Consider the following 20,868-nt stretch of genomic DNA (forward strand, 5'->3'; position numbering starts at 1 on the left):
AAATGACCTCAGACTAAATCCAAAGCCAAAAAAAGAAAAAACCATTCCACAGCTAAACACAAAAAAAAAAAAAAAAAAAAAAAAAAAAAAAACACAAAATAAAAAAACAAAACCCGTGATGTCAAGTCCCTAATAGCATAACTTGCACACGGTGACGCACAACAACGCACAAACCATGAACCCAACCATTAGAAGCCTCAAAGACTTTTACACATAGGACAAACATGCAAAACAAAACCAGGCACAGACAGAAAGACACTTTTAAATCCCACCAGACCAAACTAGTACTGCACGACCATACCACCCCATCAAAAACACACCTCAAAAACCTAGACTAATTACACACAACCAAAAAACAAAAAACATAGTAAAAAAACACTCACCCAAACCACATTCACAAACCCATGAACATGCAAACAACACCCACTACAACCCCCCTGATCTGCCAGAATTTAACCAAAAAAAAAAACAAAAAACTCGGAACAACCCTAACTGAACTACCTTATCCCCTCAACACCACAACCCCACCGCCCCAGCCGTGAACAACAAATCCTTCAGCCACCAGACCCCCGGGCAAAAACCCCAGCAAACGGTGAAACAAAATCCTACCCAACACACATGCAACGACCCATCCGTCCTAGACTAGGGATGAATATTCTGAACCCCCAAAAATTCCATACCCACCGTCGCCACCCCCCCCCCATCCCCTCAAGAACAACCGCCACACAACACAAATGCCCAAACTCCCCATACCGGCGGAAAACCCCCGAAAAAAAAAACCCAAATCAGACAACGATAACCCCACAACAGAGGGACGAACCTGATATCCCAACAGGAAACACAAAAGATAACTGCAAAAAAAAAAAAAAAAAAAAAAAAAAAAAAAAAAAAAAAAAAAACCATATGAGCAAAGCAAAAGAGGACCAAAAAATCGGAAAACTTGGAAGGGGATCGGGCAAACACCCCTTGAGTCGCTTAGATCGCCTCGAGCTCGAACCCGCCATGAAGAACAACGATTCAAACACAAAGCAAAATTGGCCTCGGACCCTGCAAGCCCTAATTTAAGCGAAGGAAGATGAAGATTGTCGAGGAATATGAGAGGATGGTCTAAGCGAGAAGACAGGCAGAGACCATATGAATAGGCGGCAATGTGACTGAAAAAGAATATATCCTAATTTATCTCTACGCTCGCCCCAAAAACCACGTGGCATAATTACTTTACATAATGAACATAGTCCCAAAAGACAAAACTACCCATTAACTTAATAGAAATACATGACACGTGGTTTCAAAGAGCACCAAATCTGAACCGTTAAAAAAGATAAATAAACGAATAGGATTAAGGCTCATGAATTCATCTAACTAGAGGGGGTGCACCGGATTCAAAATCTATATATATATATATATATATATATATATATATATATATATATATATATATATATATATATATATATATATATATATATATGTGTGTGTGTGTGTGTGTGTGTGTGTGTGTGTGTGTGTGTGTGTGTGTGTGTGTGTGTGTGTGTGTGTGTGTGTGTGTGTGTGTGTGTGTGTGTGTGTGTGTGTGTATGTATGTATGTATATGTATATAAATAGGGGCGCACTCCTGTGCCGAATAGATGCCAAGGAGAGAAATACGAATGCATGCCAGCCATCCATGTATCCAGATCAACGAATCAGATGTAATTTTTTAAAAATAACGCGGTGGAATTTTTGTAAATAACTCAAACTTTGGTGCATGTAAATGTGTTACAAGTGAAAGTGGTTGGTGTACCTTTGCAAATAAACAGTGCAGGTAAATTCACTTACAAGTACACCTACTTTCACCTATAAGTGCAAGTAATTTTACCATGTTAACATTCGTGCATCTAGGTGCAACTGCTTATAACTATAAATGCATCAAGTTATAACGTCAAGTGCACTTAGTATTGATACTCAGTGTAAATTTTACTTGCATCTGTAATACATTTTACATGCACTTGTAATACATTTTACTTGCACTTTCAAGTGCACCTACTTTCACCTACAAGTGCATGTAATTTTTCCTTCTTAACATTCATTGATTGGGTGCACCTACTTTCACCTACAAGTGCACCTACTTTCATCTAGGTGCACCTAGATCTCGACACGTGGTGCGTGCTATATATATATATATATATATATATATATATATATATATATATATATATATATATATATATATATATATATATATATATATATATATATATGTATATATATATCAATTGTATGTATTGTTGTTTTATATTTTTTTTATTATAATTTGTATTTCAATATATATGTATTTTTGATATATTATGTGTTGGTTTTTATTGACCACCGGGGTAGTCAAACGGCGAGCCAACACAACCGATTGAATAAATAAAAGATAAATAATGGAGAATAAAAAATAAATAGACACTCTAATATTTACGTAGAAACCGGAAGGTGAAAACCACGGACCTTTTGTTGGCGATGCCAAGCCGAGGTGCACTATATTTTGATAGTTTGCTACATGTATAATTTCTGTTCTTTCTAAAGAAATGTGGGATGAGAGGATTTCGATGCCTTTCATTATGACTAATTAAGGCTTTTATAGGGGAGAAATATGTAGAGCATTTGGTAATCGGGATCTATATGGCAATTCAGTATTTATGGTTAGGTAGGGTAATTAATGAGATTTGGAAAGTGATTTTAGGAAGGAGAATGATAATTTAGGTGCTAGGAGCTAATTTAGATTGACTTTGATTATCCTTCCATAATTGCATGGTTGCTATATAATTCTTCCCTTTATTGTCGCGATTGACTGGTTAGTTGTCTACCCATAGTCCATGTTCCATCATCTAGTCCTTCATATTCCTGTGTCTAGCGAAGCATGGCACATGAAAGTAGAATGCAACGATCTGTAGTGAGTTCACTACCATACACCACACTTCGTTGCCGACTCCTTTTTTCAAGGAAACATGCAGGGATTTCATTGCGGACTCCTTATTCCATGGAAACATGAAGGGATTTCATTGCCGACTCCTTTTTTCAAGGAGGCGTGAAGGACTTTATTGACGTATCCCTTTTTCAAGGGGGGGTATATGCTGAGCACTTTTTTCAAGAGCTCCATTTCTACAACTAATCGGTAGCTCTAAGGGGTTGAGAGGTAGAGTACTTAAGGCCGAATGGCCGAGTAGTTACTGACCATGAGGTCGAGTACTTGATAATCGAGAAGCCGATCACCTGCAAAATTTTAAAACATCGATTAAAAAAACATCTTCATGAGATGAAACCCACTAAAGGGTAGGGTCCAGACCAATTATTTTATCTATCCAAAGTTAATTGACCACTTGGCACGTGACAGTCCCTCAGTATCTTGTTGCATATCCTCAAACCTGCAAAGATTTCAAAGAGAAAGAATTAGTCAGTCACTTCGCGTCTGACGGTTAACTTAGTTGTTCTCTCGCAGTTGCCTACCTCTTTTACCATTTGATTGGCTGGTAAGCACTTAATTTGTCGTGCCATTTGAAGGGTTGAAAAACCACCGAAGGCGTTTTCCTTCGAGCCATTTAATTAGATGGCTGGCTGACCACCTAGAAAGGCTTTCGGCCTGTGCCGTTTAGAAGGCTGGCGGACCACCAAAATTTTACTCGGCTCGACCGCTTACTTGACTGACTGGAGTTATTTTTTTTATTATTTTTTCTGGGTACAACAGCTGATTTGTACACAACCTCTAAATAAAATCAAAGAAAATTAAATGATAAGAGTTAATATAGTGCTTGGCTATGTGTAGTTTGTTAAGTTTGTTTCGTTTTTGTAGTTGTGGTTACCTTGAGTTTAGTAGGCTATTAGCTTCACCTTTGTAGTATAAATACTTTCATTGAGTAATACAAATTCATCAGTTCTTCACCAATCTACATGGTAACAAGAGCTATTTGATCCAAAGTATAATTTTTTTCCTCCCTATGTTTACTTTTCCATGGCTGCTAATGATGCAAATACCCAACCTACTGTCCTCCCCAATCCGATTAATCTGGTACCTAATGTTGAAGGTTCTCATACCATTCCTAATAACTTGAACTTGGCTAACCACTAATTGTGGTTACATTTCATAACGTAACATTCAAAAACTCACCTCCTCTAACTATATCACATGGAAAATTCAGCTTGAATATATTCTTATTGGCTATGATCTTGAACATTTTATTGATGGCAGTAAACTCGTCCAAACTGCTACTATCACTGTGCAAGATCGCGAACTTCCAAATCCTGCTTATTCCACTTGGGTACGCCAGGATAAACTCATATTTTGTGCTATAGCTGGTACTTTGTCCTTAGCTGTCAGGCCTCTCATTTTGAGTGCCCGAACTTCTCACGAGGCATGGAATATACTAGAAAATACGTATGCTCGCCCCACCCGTGGTCACATAAAAAAACTCAAGGATCAACTCAAGCATATCATCAAAGGCAGCTCCATAGTTACCGAGTATATGAACCAGATCAAGAGAGTTGTTGAACTTGCCCGTTTAGGCAAGCCCATGGAACATGAAGATATCACAGACAAGATTCTTGATGGTCTGGATTCTGGTTACCAATCTGTTATTGATGTTGTTAATGGACGTGACCCCATCATCACCTTTGAAGAGTTGCATGAAAAGTTAATTAACAAAGAACTTGTTCTACACTGTGCAACTCCTCCTACCACAATTCCAGCTTCCTACTCAAACTCGACTAGCAAGCAATTTTCAGACTCGGCAACCCTCATATCCTCGCTTCAACAACTATACAATTCATCCCGGCCTGCTCCAAAACCCTTTCTTGGTCGCTGCCAGTGCTGTAATGTTCAAGGTCATGTTTTTTTTCATTGTTCTGTCTTTCGTGGACAATACCAAATATTCAGTTCCCCCCATCGTCTTACCGCAAACAAGAGGTAAAACCACAGGCTCATGTTGCTGCCACCTCACCGGTTGCACCCTTCTAGTTGCTAAACAGTGGTGCCTCCGATCATGTTACCACATATCTTTTTAATCTTGCTCTTCACACACCATATGATGGTACAGATGAAGTTATGATAGGGAACTGTTCTGGTCTTCCCATCTCACATACTGGTTTTATCTCTCTCCTTTCTACATCTAAATCTTTTTTCCCCTCCTAATGTTTTGTGTGTTCCCACCATGCGTCAAAATGTTATCTCTATTTCTCAATTTTGTCGTGATAGTAATTCTCTTATTGAATTCTCACCCACTGCCTTTTGTGTTAAAGACATTCAGACGGGGGCACCCCTCCTAACCGGACCATCTAAAAATGGAGTTTATGAGTGGCCGGCGTCTCCTAGTTTGTCTACTCATGTTTTCACCATAATGGTTTGTCGCAACAATTGGCATCACCACTTAGGTCATCCATCCGCTCCCATTCTCGACCAACTCTTGGTTCGTTTAGGCATTTCTAATTCTTCTGCTCAGACGCATTGTAATGCATGTCTTAGCAATAAAAGTCATAAATTTCCCTTCAAAAACTCTACTCTTACTACATCAGAACCGCTTGAGGTTGTGTTCAGTGATGTTTGGACTTCACCATTATATTCTTTTGACAATTACAAATACTACGAATTGTTCTACAATCCAATATTTTTGCCTCTGTCACCTACGATCCCCTCACCTCCTGCTCAAAATAATCAGCCGTCTCCATCACCATCCTTGCATGGTTCTACATCCCACTATTCTCCCTCTAGTTGGTCACAAACGAGTTAAGTTTCATCTTCGGCTACTTCTCCTACTAATCCTCTAGCTTGTGAAACAACTCCTGCCCCACGTGTCATTATTACTCGGTCAAAAAACAACATCTTTAAACCCATTCGAAATCTCAATTTGTCAACTCAAGTTGTTCCTACTGAACCTGTTTCTGTTAAGCAAGCTATGCAGGATCTAAACTGGTTGGCTGCAATGAAGGATGAGGTTGCAGCGTTAGCTCGTAATGAGACTTGGGATCTTGTTCCTCCCGATCCATCTCACAATCTTGTGGGTTGCAAATGGGTCTTTCGCCTCAAGTATCATCCAGATGGGTCCATTGCTCGGTACAAAGCTAGACTAGTCGCCAAAGGTTTTCATCAGTGGCCGGGGCTTGACTACTCTGAGACCTCCAGTCGAGTTCTTAAACTAGCAACTATTCGATTGGTATTAAGTCTAGTTGTTACACATGGGTGGGTAACTCGTCAGCTGGACATTAACAACACATTTTTTAATGGAACTTGATAAGTGCCAAAGATGCTATGTTTTATAGAGTATTTAAGAGGCATATTGTGCTATAATTGGAGTCCTTTATGCCTAATTCATGCTTAGAATAACATAATTTGATAAAATTTAAGATTAAGGACTAATTCCATTGCCTTTGTAAGAAAATAGCAAAACATTGTCAATTTCAGGGCATTCCGGCGACAGTTAGGTAGAATGATCATATCTTGAGCTAGCGGTGTCCAAATGAGGTGATTCAAGTGGCTATGGTTCTGAAACTTCAAGGGCTACAACTTTGGTGAAGGGAAAAAATTCCAGAAACATCCAAGAAATTCACAACGAGCGTTGTAATTTCGTGGACGGGCCATTTAAATGAAATTTCATATTTTAAGCCTATTTAAAGGCATGTAAGGGGATAATTTTGGAAGATTTTTTTCCCATTTCCTTTACTCTCATATTTAGATCGCTTAGGTTAGGTTAGATTATGGTTTATCTTTTCTTCTCATTTTCTTAGATTAGATTTACATTTCACACCTAGAATTCATTGTTCAACATTGTTATTGGATTACAAGCATCTAGATTGAAGATTTGGGTAACATTTCTTCTCCTTGTTCATATTTCATATCTAATTTGTGCTTTTTGATCTTATAAATGATGATGAATTGCAAGACATCTAGGATTTGGATTGGTATTGGATTGTGTTTGTGTTCTTATGCTTTGAATGTACGAATGATGAGATTGGTTGTTTGTATTGGCCTTGTATGCCTTTGTTGTAGAGGAGTGCATATTGATCTCTTTCCATTGAGAGCTCTTATGGTTAGATGAGTGTGAGAGTGAGAGTTTAGCAAGAGATTGCACTCTCCTTAGTCTTTCCCTTGCAATCCCCTTCCTACGACCTGAGAGGGCGAGCTTAGGGGAGGAGACGATAGACCGTCCACCAAGTGTTTGATAGAATGCCTCGCCCGACGTAGGGAACAAGAGACTAGGTCCTACGCATCCTAGTGATGGTGCCTTAGGTCTCCCTAGGTTAGCCAAGCCATATACCCACTGTAACACCCCACTCTTCTTAAACTTACTTAACAAACTAAAACCAAAATAAGATAAACTAAGCAGCGGAAAAGTAAACTTAATTAACAAACTTAGTAGGAGCGTCACCGCCACAACCAACTTGCCACGGTGATCGCACAGGCTAAGGGTAAAACTAAACATCAAGTCAAACTAACATCCGAATAACTAGGGGAATACAACCCCGGTGTCCGGCACCAACAAAAGAGATAACATAATACAAAAACCAAATAACAAGAAATTAGACTACAAGTCATCTAACTAACTAGTCTAACTCGTACTCTCTCATACCCACGAGCTGGGCCCACCTGAAAGGGGTTAACAAACAACAAGTAGCAAGCAAAACCCGTTAGCACGAAGCTAAGTATAACGCCACTCAACCATGTAAAGTAAACACAATATATACTTTGGAAAACAGAGTCTACATTCTTGAATCAACCACTTAAACTCTTAAATCATACTTTGGTGTTACCTTCTAGATGCTTGCAACCTAAGTAATAAGTAGGCATACTTATTCAATAAACACTTATCACATTCTCATCTCATGAACAAACTAAGCTTCTCATTTACTCAAATAAACTCATGCTTTCTCATATAACTCAAATAAACATTCATGAGCTGTCATATACTTATCATGCATTCTCTTGCAAGACATATAACTCACAACAAGCTCATACTATCAATCACACAATCTAGTGCAAGACGTATAACTCATAAGCAACTCATGCTATCAAATAACTCATAAGCAATCTTATGCTACTAATCATGCAATCTCATGCAAGATATATAATAAGCAAATTCATGCTACTAATCATGCAATCTCGTACAAGATATATAATAAGCAAACTCATGCTACTAATCATGCAATCTCGTGCAAGATATATAATAAGCAAACTCATGCTACTAATCATGCAATCTCGTGCAAGATATATAATAATCAAACTCATGCTACTAATCATGCAATCTCGTGCAAGATATATAATAAGCAAACTCATGCTACTAATCATGCAATCTAGTGCAACATATATTATAAGCAAACTCATGCTACTAATCATGCAATCTCGTGCAAGATATGTAAGTATAGGTACATATACATATACACTCTTTTGTAAAAAGAATACTTTTTCTGTGGAAGTTTCTTAGAGCCAAAAATGACTCGCTTTGCTTATTCCTTTCTTAGAGTCTCCAAGACTCGCTTTCTTAGAGTCGTGTTGACTCGCTTTCTTAGAGTCTCAATGACTCGCTTTCTTAGAGTCATGCTAACTCACTTTCTCTTTACTTGTGGGCGAGGCCGGGTTTCACCATAATGTGAATGGACCCATTGGGCACGGCGTATAGCCGGCCAATCTCTCATCCCGCCCATAGAACCAATCTCGTGGTTCCAAAACTCAAACTCTGTGGAATAAGGTATCGGACTTTCAGTGTGCACACTCCCTGACCAGGATTCCAAGCCTGGAGGGCAGTTTCCAACCTTGTAACGTGGGAATACGCCGCGTTACATGAAATCGGACCGCAATGTCCGTTGCTTTCTACTCCGAAAGGACATAGTCCAAACGGGTCCTCCAAAAACAAGGTTTTCCTCACAATAGATATATATAACTATATCACTCATGCATCTCAAATATGCATCACTTATCTTATGCAAAAAAATGCACATACTTCTCAACTCATTCTCAATAGAAAAGATAAAGGTTTTCTACATGGAAATGAGATTTTAGAAAATAATACTTAGGCTCACATTGGCCACTTATGCACTTTTAAAACATGAAATGCTCAAATGCACTTTACTGTAACATATGCTTCTACTTTCTATTCACTGTGAAACTCAACAATTTTCATAAATCATGCTTGTAACTCATAACTTAGCAAAACTTCTCAATAAACACTTAGCAAGTAGTTAGCATGCTATTTGAACTCTAATTACTCAAGGGATTCATTTACTGTAAATCATGCTTTCAAGTTGGACATGCTCTGTATACTTCCATGCTTGTAAAATTAGCAATAATCTTTAAATAACTCATACAAGACAATTTAGGCCTACTTTGCTAACAAAACTCATCTATAAGCTCATACTTCTCTATTAACAATCAAATAACATCATGCTCAACATATAGATGATCAAAGTCTGATAAACACTTAATCTCATTCACTGGACATGTTTCTGTAACAATTCCCTCACCAAAACTAACATAGAGGGCTCAAATCTCCTCCAAACTCATCGAAATCAAAGCCAAAACGTGCGTCAAGACGGCCCAGAGGTACCGAGCCACAAGGGCCCATGACACCCCATCCGAAACGACACGTAGCTGAGCCACAAGGGCCCGGCCACTGCACTGGAAGCACTCAACGGAACTTGGGGCGAGGCTCAACTAGGCCCGCTCCTCAGACCGCCTAGCCACCGGCTTTAGGCAACGACCCTCTCCTAGGGTCGTTCCCTAGGCCTGATTAGCAACGGCCTTAGCCAACGGTTCCCTTGTTGGACCGTTGGCTGGGACCGGTGTAAAACCCATAATTTTAGAACATTTAAAACTTATATAATAAAGGTAATCCTTATAAAATCCCGGAAACATAATATAAGAGTATGGGGTGCTATGCCACACCTGAGCTAGAGAACCCAAGTGCACAGGCAAACTAACTAGGATCCTCAATAATGTTAATACATAGATATGGCACGCAGGCTAAAAGGGAACTATCTACTCTATGCTTCACGTCTCTAGCGCGCTCCGGTGTCTACTCATCTGTGCCTGAAAGCCAAATATATCTGTTCAGCGAGAGATGCTGGTAACCCACTCCAACGTGTTGAAATACAATATGTATAGATACAGATATAGGAAAACCATTTTGAAGCAGGAAGATATACTTAGGAGACTCTAGCCTTTAAAACCGGGAATAGACTCGACAAGTAGAGGTAAGCATGTTAACAGTAATAGATAGTTAAGTAGAGATATCATCATAGAAATGCACATCAAAGGTCACAGTTCCCTTTCCGATTTCATCATATCATCATTCAATCATCATTCATAGCACATACTCAATGATGGCACCACGGGACCAATCGCATGCCCCGAACATGAGGGTTAATGCGTATAACATTAACACGGCCCCGCAGCACCCTACCTCAATACCGCGGTATGAGGGGAGTTGATCGCAACCAACCCTTTTAGAACCGTTGACGAACTCAACGTCGGATCAAGATCCTACACACCGCTGACGCACCCAGTCGGTGGACCGCGATCCCCTTTACAAGGGGGGACATACGACCCTACACACCGTCAATGCGCACAGTCGGTGGACCATAGAGGATCTAAGCCCGGCTTACCCCTGAGCTGTACTCAGTAGGTGCGCGAAGATCCTCGGAGACTATAGCCCTACACACCGCTGTCCCATCGTTCGGTGGATCGCAGCTAGGCGTAGCCCTACACACCGCCTGATTACTCAGGTCGGTGGACTAAAGCCTTCCTCGGCTTATTGGCCCTACACACCGTCCAGGCGCGTTCAGGTCCGGTGGTTCATAGCACCGAGGCCCATAGTTGGACCTGTAGTCCAAGAAGTAAATCAATTTGGCCTCAGCCACTTCTGAGTCTTAACCCAGGACAATCCATTAGCCTTCAGCCACTTCCGAACCTTTAGTCCGGGATCAATCCATTCGGTCTTCAACCGACTACCGAACCTTAATCCGGGAAATATCCATTCGGTCTTCAACCGACTTCCGAACCTTAGTCCGGGAACCACTCAATTGGCCTATAACCAAAATGGGGGATCATGCAACACATAACACATAGGAGCACGTAACAACACATTGGGAGGGGAGAGACATATAAATAATATTATGTGTGATCATTCACATACTAAGAATAGTCCTAAGGGTTCATACAACTTCCACCTAGGCCAACGAGTTACCGATTCAACTAGCATGCAATTCCTAAGACTCGTTTAACCTACGAATGGTACCCGGAATATCAAACTAGACTCGAGCACGACAAACGGGGTCCGTTGGGACACCGTGGGGGATGGGGAACATCAAATGGGGAAGCCGGAGACCCGGGGTGGGGTACGGGCCAGCGGGTAGCCGGTGGGTGGGGGTCACCCGCCGGCTGCCCGCCGGAATTCACTGTTCCGGCCGCGGGTTGCCGGCGGGCAGGCGACTGCCCGGCGGCTACCCGCTGCCCGGTGGTGATTCTGGGCAGCGGGTAGGTGGCGGGTTCCCCTACCCCCACCTACCCCCCACTGACTCATATACCATAATTTCGTTCCAGGGACCTTTGTGGAACCCGAAACCGTGCTTGGACACTTTCAAACGCAATTAACGACACCACGTAGTCATATAACGGATCAAAAGCAAGAATCACATACGACTCATCCTATCACGACTTCTAAACATAAACAACACCCGAACATGCGAATTCCTACCCAAATATAAATCAAGAACATCACAATGCAAATTCCCAATTCATCCTAGGGCTCTAATCCCGCCCAAACCATCCATAACATATTTTATCTTTAACATCAAGAAATATCAAGATTCGTCAACAATCATTATATCAAAATCAAAAACTTCATTTCAACATCAAGATCATCAAGAAGACATATAAATCATCTTATCAATCAACAAGATCATAACACAACTATCATAGAAGAATTCATCAAGACACGAGAATATAGAGGGAGGCCTAAGAGGGAGATCATAGCTAAGAAAATAGGTTTTGTTGAGACATGGGTTACCTCTTAGCCTTAATTAATTTCCTTGGCTATGAAGGGTCTTTCTTTAAGCTTTCTTCTTTCTTGATTTCTCCTAAAGGGGATTCTTGGAATTCCTTGTGTGGTGAGAGATTATTGTCGTGTAAGATCTAGGTGCCTCCTATGACCCTGTATTTATATATATTCCTAAGAGTCCCAATTGGGGTCTAAACACTATGGGCTTGCTAATTCTATTCCATATAGAACTAAGGGGTTGGTTATAGGGATGTGAGCCCATGGACTATGGTGGGTCTTTCTTAGTTGATTAATGGGTTTTTAATTCTCCTTTTAGGGCAAGTGATTAAATACTTTGTTAGGGTTAGGGGTCGTAACACGGGGTGTTACACTCTCCCCCCCCCCCCCCCCCCCCCTTACAAGAGGCTTCGTCCCCAAAGTCGGTGCGTGGGTCCACTCTTTCACCCCTAGACGTCACGTATTTTGGCCCCCTGGTTAGGAGATGTGGCTCCACGTGTTGTCTTCGTTTAGGTAGACTGGATCTTTGGTGCGGTGGTAGTTTTAGAGGGTTCGGGTCTACCTTGGTTCCCTGCTCCTGAGCTGGATGCCCCGCGGGTGCCTAGCATGGCCTCGATGGTAGCCACCCTTTGATCCAATGCGCGTATCGCACGGATTAGGGAAGAGAACCCCTCGTCCATGATCTAGTTCTGTCGGGTGAGTTGTGCAAGGATGCGTTCGTTGACGGTTTCTCCACTTTGGCCCCTTGGGTCTCCTCTTGCCTGTGCTGGTGGATTGGGCTCACTATCTTCTTCCTGTTCCTCATTTTCCCCCGGTTCCCCACATTCTTGCATTGCCCCCTTGAGTTTCTTGTTGGAGATATCCAACTGATCTACCAGTTCCCTTCGTTCTTCCTCGGGTTTAAGGCAAATCTCTTCGAGGGTGATGTGCTGTCCCCCTTCGGTGTAGTAGATATCATTGCGATGGAGATTTTGAGCATTGAAAACCATGTCACTTGCGGTCTTGACCTCAGTGTGGCTCAGATCCACCCCCTTTTTTTCCATGATCCAACATAGGATCATTCCGTAGGGCAGGCTAAGTCGGTTGCTGGTTTTGCAAAACTCCATGTGTTTCAACATGAGGGCCAGCAAATTGAACTTGATCTTGTGTTTTAAGAGATAGGAAAAAGTACACTCCAAACTCCCCACATCCTTGCTTTTATTATTTATGGGCAAAAGGCTATCAGTCACAATCATAACCAATATCTTTTGTTCTACGGTTAGCCACTTCCTATTTGGCCGTGTGGCCGAGGTGAAACCTTCTTCTTTTCCGAGTAGGTATCCGAGGTAGTCTTTGTACCCCGTATTTTGGGTAACAATCCACCCTTTTCGGTCATAGCTCGACATTCCTGTGGTGGTTAATTTCAGGAGTTTGGCCAAGCGGCCTTCGGAAAGTATAATATCCTTGCCTCGGACCTTGGTGGTGATTTCTATTTTATCACCTCGCTTGATGGCTACCAAATGTTGGTAGAACTCCTTCACCAGTTCGGGGTATGTATCCCCTTTAATGGTGAGATAGGTATCCAATAACCCTTGGTGATTAAGCATATCGACCAATTCCGGAGAGAATTGATCGGGTTCAAGGGCTTTACTTCCGATCACGGTGTAGCCGACATTGCTACACTCCGGGGTGCAGATTTTGAGGGGTTACTTTGGCATTGTGAAGCGTTTCTTGATGGTGAGCTTTTCCGGCGACTTTTCTGGTGGGATTCCGGCGAGGCTCTGGCGGCGGGTTCGGCGGTGGGTGGCGTTCCTGTTCCAAACGGCGAGGAGAGGGGGGGTGGTGCACGGTGACGGTGGCTGGGCGTGCGGCTGGCGGTGCTGGGCAGCGGGTCGGGGCTGGGCGTGTCGTGGGCGACCTCCGGGCGAAGGCGAGGCGGTCGGCTGGGCGGTGGTTTGGTGGTGCGAGGTCGACGGGCGGCGGTCGGCCGGTGGCGGCGGCGTGTGGCCGGTGGGTTTCGTGGGGGGTGCTCGCCGGCTTTGGAGTGGGGTGCGAAGAGGGAGGGGGTGAGGGTGAGAGTGGGAGGGTGTGAGGAAGAAGAAGGGTTTTTAATTTGGGGATTTTTGGGGCTTTAGGGATTTGTGGGGTTTTAAGAAGGGAGTGTTCCCTTAAGGTCTCAAGAAGTACTTATGGCTTAGTGGTTAGGAGCTTGGACTTGTAAGTGGGAGGTCTAGAGTTCAATTCCCATTAGTGACATTAGTCTTTCTTTGTTGTGTAGTCTTTGTTTTTTTCCTTCTTTAATCTTCCGGGGTCATGTTTTCTTCGTTGAGGGTGTCCTCGTTCACGAGTTCGGCTTGCGTACGACTCATGACGAATACCTTTCCGGTGGCACTGCGATTCCCTTGGTTGTTCGTGCCTCCGTGTTGGCCCATGTTTATGGGGCGTGAACTTGAGGGTTGCGAGCAGTGGAAGGCCTTGTGTCCCTCTTTTCCACAGTTGAAGCACCGTAAGGGGTTCCCCATGCAGTCCCTGCCTCTATGGCTTTGGTTGCATCTTGGGCAAGGGAAGCCCCCCGCGTTGGCTTCGTTGTTTCTTGGGGGTGCTCTTTGTCCGGCTGGGTTGTTTGGCCTGGTGTTGGTGTCGATTCTGGTTCGCTTCATTGGTGGTGCACCACCTCCGGTATTCCTCTTCCGAATCTGATCCTGTACCCCACGTTGTAGTAGTTGGATTCGGTAGAGGTTGGCAGCACTGGAGTAAGCCTCGTTGAGGGTGCGGGGCCCGCTTACTATTAGTGCTTTCCGAGCTCCGAAGTTGAGGCCCGATACAAACCTTTCTATTTTTGTTAATTCCGTAGGAACTAATTCTGGCGCGAAGCGTGCTAGTTCGAGGAATCGTTTATGGTATTCAGTGATGGTCGTCGTGCCTTGTTTTAGGTGGAGGAACTCCTCGTGCATCGAAGCTTTCACGTGTGCCGGGTAGAATCGTTCTCGCAGGCGCGTTTTCAGGTTTTCCCAGTTGAATCCTGGTTCCTGCCTGTAAGTGGGTCCTTCGTGGGTCCACCAAAGATCTGCCTCGTGTCCAAAGTAGAACGAGGCTATCTCCACGCGGCGTTCTTCTGGGCATTCTACCAACCCCAGAATTTTTGTCGAAGGTCCGTATCCATTCTTCGAGGATGGCGGGATTTTCTTCGCCCGAGAACGTGGGTGGTTGATGGTTCGAGACCTGTCGGGCGACTTCTGAGTTTGGGTTCGGTGGTGGTGTGTTGTTGCGGAGGGCTACGTCGCTTAGTGCTTGGGCGACCTGGGTGAGTTGCTGCAGGGTTTGAGCCAGGGGGTCGTGTGTGGTGGGTTCTGGAGTCCTTGATTGTCTTCTGTTCGGTGCCATGTTGCTGATCTATAGAACCAATGTTTACACTGATTTAGAGGGTCGTTCCCTTACCTTGCTGTGATAAGCGAAGAGAAATTCTTTTAAGTTACTGAGGGATAGGGTGGTGGGATGTTATGTGATGGTGGTGGGTAGGCTCACAATCTCACTGCGCGTCCTAAGATTCCTGAGTCTTATGTCCCTGAATACCTAGAGTTCAAGTCTAATTTCCTAAAGTCTGGTCTTAAGAGTCTTATCCTAGGGTCAAACTTAGGCTCTGATACCAACTGTAACACCCCAGAATTTTAGAACATTTAAAACTTATATAATAAAGGTAATCCTTACAAAATCCCGGAAACATAATATAAGAGTATGGGGCACTAGTACAGAATAGAACAAAGAAATCTTACTTTAAGCTACCCTTCTTTAAACAAGGGTAGTGTATTATTTTTTTAAAAAAGGGGCGGTGGTATAATTGTAATTAAATGAATAAGAAACCGCTACCCTTTCTAAAAGAAGGGTAGCGGTTTAAAAATAAAAAAGAAGGCGGAAAGAATTTCCGCTGCCCTTTCGCGTAGCAAAGGGCAGCAGAAACGATATTATTAAAAAAAAAATTAAATTAAAAAAACATAACCCTCCTACAACGCGTTCTCCATCCTCTCACCGCTCAATCTCACAACCAAGGCGCGCTTCTGCAAACCTAACCTCGCGGCCGGCGAGGACACGACATCTCGCTCGATCTACTCGCCGCATCTCCGGCGAGGACACGGCCTCGACCACCGTCTCATCGTCGATTCACCGCCCCACGACCTCATCCGCCGTCTCCACCGCCACAGGGTCGCCGGCGCTGCTTCGAACCACCGCTCCAGCCGCTGCTTCGTTTAATCATTTCATCATCTCAGGGGCAGGGGCCTGAAAATATAGTAGAGTGTATAGAAGATGTTGAAAAGGCAAATTCTGAGGTTAGAATTGAAGTTATGACTCTTTCATTCATTCATTCTTAATTTCTTTTTTTTTCTTTTTTATTAGATGCTGAACTTAATTGTGTGCATAATCTATTACTCCGTATTATTTAATTTTTTCTTAACCTCATTTGTTTTCATAGATAAAAATGGTAGAAGATGTTGGGGTTGGGAAATTGAAGTCGTACATCCACAATCCACAAATTAAAGAAAAAGAAAGATACATTGAAATATCTGTTAAAGAGGCACAAGACCAGAAGTAGTTAGTGGCTCTGAGGACCAATTCAAGTAGATTTCAGCAAAATGAAATGAGGTTAGAAGCTACAGCCTACAGCCTGCCTCATTCATTCATTCATTCTTTATTTTTATTTATTGGATACCCACTGTCTTTCCAAAATTTATTTGTCACTACTTATTTCTCTGTCTCATTTCATTTTGTCCATTTTGCATGATATATATGTTTTTTCATAGGAAGAGTCTGTCAGAAAACTAGTTGGCCGGTATGTACAGATCGAGATGACGAGATACATAGCTGCTAATTAATAATTTAATTGAGTTTAGCCTTGAGATGTTAGTGAAGGATGGATCATGATCCGGCTAGATTTGTTGTTGCAAACTCACTTAATGGCAATCCTGAATGTTGCAGAGTATTTACTGCTCAGAAAATATGTTCTCTTTGAGCTTTTTTAACACATTGTTTAACCCAAACCAAGTACTACATACTTTACTAAGTACAAACACATTTTTTAGGTTTATGTCATTTTTTAGGATTAGCCTATGATTTTGTAGTTTGTATTTCAACTACTCTATTCTGCTTATTTTATTAACTCAAGTAAGGATGAAGGAGGAACTCTAAACTGCTAGCCCCTATACCTTTAATGAACTAAGGACTTGTTAGACTACAACTGTAGGGTTTATGTGTCAAATAAAGACATGGTCCAATGCATTCTGAATTTGCTTATGAGACTTGCAGTATTTTTATTCTGTACTTTTAGCACCAGCTTGATATGAACTTAAATGCTTATGTAATCAGAAGTCATGAAATTTATATATGTTTTGACGGGTTATAGCGGATGTTCTGGAGTTTGATAAATGTATCACTTTAGAGTTCTTTTCTTCCGTTTCTTATAAACAACACTCACAAATCTGTACTAGTGAACGATGCCTCCACGTACTGCCGACGCCTCCGCCACTCCCATCGACGCCTACACGTTTCCGGCCATGGGCTAGGTAATTCTTAGCTCTTAATTAACTATCGTATGAATCTCTGCCATTGTATTTCGTCATATATATGACATTCAATGCTCAAAGCTAGATTCATCCTTTTTTTTTTCCAGAAAGAAGAACCGAAGAAGGAAGGTGGGGAGAAAAAGTGCGGCAGCAGCGTCGCCACTGTGAAGGCAACCACCGTCGTTTTAAAGGCCGATTTGCATTGTGAAGGCTGTGCCAAGAAAGTCATTAGACGTTCTATTCGACATTTTGACGGTAATATTTGTTCATCTACTTGTGGAAACCAGTTAATACTACAATTAACATCATACTTACTATTGAGCCCGAACCATATGAAGAGGGTGTGCACCTGGTTCAGGTAAGGTTATCTTCACTTTGCTTCTAGTAAGACTATTAAAGTTTTATTCTTTGAACTGGAATGGAGATATGGACCTGAGTTCTGATATTCATCTTATATTCTTATCTTGAATTGAACTTATAAAAGAATATTATCCTGCATCAAACATACCGAATACTAGTATCATTTTTTTTAGAAATCTTTTACATTTTCCCTCATTCAGTCTTTTGCTTACACCATCTTGTGGTCATTGATATATTTGATAATGCATTCGGGCAGGGCAGCGGCAAGCTTCTAGTCTTGTGCTTTATTAAGCTGTTTACTTGTTTTCATAAATATTGCAGTATTTTTCTTGATTTTCTTGCTTCTGTAAATGTTGTTATCTTCTTACTGAAATTCCAGCAACCATTGATACTTTTACCACTTATCTGTCAAAGACACAATGCTTTATATCCTTTTAGTATAAATGGCTAGGTGAATTATATAATTTCTGACATACCACTGTCTACTTATCTTCATAAATACTACATTGATATTCTAATTTGTATTTTTCTAGATTCCAAAAGTATTACTGTGAAAGTCCAACAAGCATTGATACTTTTCATACATAGCTGTCAATGATTCTGTTTTGTAGCCTTACAGTATAAATGGTTAAAAGGATTTATAATTTTGTATAAATTGCATCTTCATGTTCTTTTAAATTATGCATCAAAATAATACAATGATTTTGACACTATTCCAGTCATTTTCAATCAGAAATCTTACAATGTTGAAATTTTCAAATTTTATGCAGCACTATCGGGGAAGGTTGTCCAACATACTCTGGTAGCAATAGGACCATGTTGATCTTATTAGGCATGACTTTCTTTCCCCTTTAGTAGGGAAGTTGGCATGGAATGGCAACTCCACCATGCAACCGAGGAAAATTTTATTGCAATTGTCTGTTCTGGAATCTCACTATTCAAGTTCATATCAGATTCAATAATAGGTTTCCAATCCCTTTGAATATTTGATTGTTTACTAACACCTCTTTGCTTATTATCCTTACTGATATATACTTAGTTCCTTCCTATGATAGAAATGATGGTTATTGATATATAGTTCCTGCATCCAATAGAAGATATCTCATCAACCACACATCATATTCATGAATTTAAATTTTGATGCAGCTGCACCATCTAACACAGCTGTGTCATCTGGTGAAAAAACTGATTTTCTTAAGCTTCAGAATGGCAGGTATCTAGCTTTGCTTTGCTGATTTGTCCTTCTCTTCTTTTCTTTATTTGATCTCTTTGTTTCAATTATTGTTTTATGCTTGTATTTCACGAGTTGCATGACATCTGCCATTTATGTAACACAATATGGTGAAAAAAATTTACTTGATCAGTTACAAGTAGTGATATATGTATATTTGGATGACCAACAATGCAGCATTTCTACGGATGCATTCACATGAGCAGTTTCATAAAAATAGTGATTTCTCTTTGATATTTATTGTACTTTGCAATGATATACGTGGTGTTATTGTTGCTGGTGTTGAAGGAGAACCTGTTAACCTCACACAGCCAGTTACAGAAGAAATAGCAGTAGAGTTTGCCGCATATATGGTTGCTGGAGAAGAAGAAACTTGACGGCTCTATATCATTAAGGCATCCATTTACCTGTTAAACTAATCATCTTTAAATACTGGAAGAAGATCCTATTCTTAGAACAGATTTAAGACATAAATTGTTATTTTCAAACAACCGTTCTCATTTAAGAATTAATCTCTCTTTCAGGATGCTGTTTCTCGGGGACTTGCTCGTGGAGAAGCTGATGTCATCCAATATGGGTCAGTGGTTTATTTTAGTATGTTGTTCCTGTAGCTATCTTTTCTCATTAAAGAAATGAACTTGAATTTAGAAGTTTTTCATGTTAAACCCACAAGGAGCTAAGGTTATACAATAATAAGTTAGGATAGTATTGATACTCTTGGGTGTTAGTCTGCATAGGTTCCACATAACTTTATGGAGTTGAAACATGCTTTCTTGGGAGTTTGCTTGGATATGATCTAATGAAATTGGGAATTACTAATGAGTCATAAATGACATTTTGCTTTGTAGTAGTTAAATTATATTTTATTATTAATTAACATATTTAGTAATTTGATAAACTAAATTATTTTGTAGGCATTGGAAGGAAATTCGTACTCTACCAACGAAATTGATGAGATTCGAGAGTTATAGGCAAAATACTTTTTAGAAGAGTGCATGTAATTTTTGTTTTAGATTAAATATTGTGTTGATAATATTTTGTTTTGATAGTTTGTTGATAATATTGTGTTGATGATTAGTATTATGTTTATATGTAGTGCATGAATTTCGTATAGAATTTTTTAAAAATTGGGGGATTTAAAACTAAAATGATTTTTTTTTTAAATAATTAAATAATCCGCTACCCTTCTTTTGTAAGAAGGGTAGCGGATGCTTTAAAATATAATAATAAATTAATAGTGTTCGCTACCCTTATGTTTAAAGAAGGGTAGCATGTGCTTTAAAAAATAAAATAAAATAAGAGAATCCGCTACCCTTCTATACAAGGGTAGCGGAAAGCTCACGACTTTCAGCGTCCCTCACATCCGCTACCCTTGTACAAGGGTAGCTGATGGCCCTGTACAAGGGTAGCAGATTTACAAATCTGTACTAGTGGGGTGCTATGCCACACCTGGGCTAGAGAACCCAAGTGCACAGGAAAACTAACTAGGATCCTCAATAATGTTAATACATAGATATGGCATGCAGGCCGAAAGGGAACTATATACTCTACGCTTCACGTCTCTATCGCGCTCCGGTGTCTACTCATCTGTTCCTGAAAGCCAAATATATCTGTTCAGCGAGAGGTGCTGGTAACCCACTCCAACGTGTTGAAATACAATATGTATAGATACAGATATAGGAAAACCATTTTGAAGGAGGAAGATATACTTAGGAGACTCTAGCCTTTAAAACCGGGAATAGAC

The 20,868-nt window shown here is 41.1% G+C and overlaps 1 long non-coding RNA gene across 1 annotated transcript; it reads left to right on the top strand.

The window, feature by feature from the left end:
• The first annotated feature begins 2,716 nt into the window (after positions 1-2,716).
• On the top strand, positions 2,717-20,125 carry LOC109163313. Its single transcript, XR_002051248.1, has 3 exons — positions 2,717-2,727; positions 6,052-6,055; positions 20,039-20,125. It is a non-coding gene; the product is annotated as an uncharacterized LOC109163313 (long non-coding RNA).
• Positions 20,126-20,868: the final 743 nt, after the last annotated feature.

Source organism: Ipomoea nil, unplaced genomic scaffold (assembly GCF_001879475.1).
Source record: "Ipomoea nil cultivar Tokyo-kokei standard unplaced genomic scaffold, Asagao_1.1 scaffold3017, whole genome shotgun sequence".
Classification (NCBI taxonomy): Eukaryota; Viridiplantae; Streptophyta; class Magnoliopsida; order Solanales; family Convolvulaceae; genus Ipomoea; species Ipomoea nil.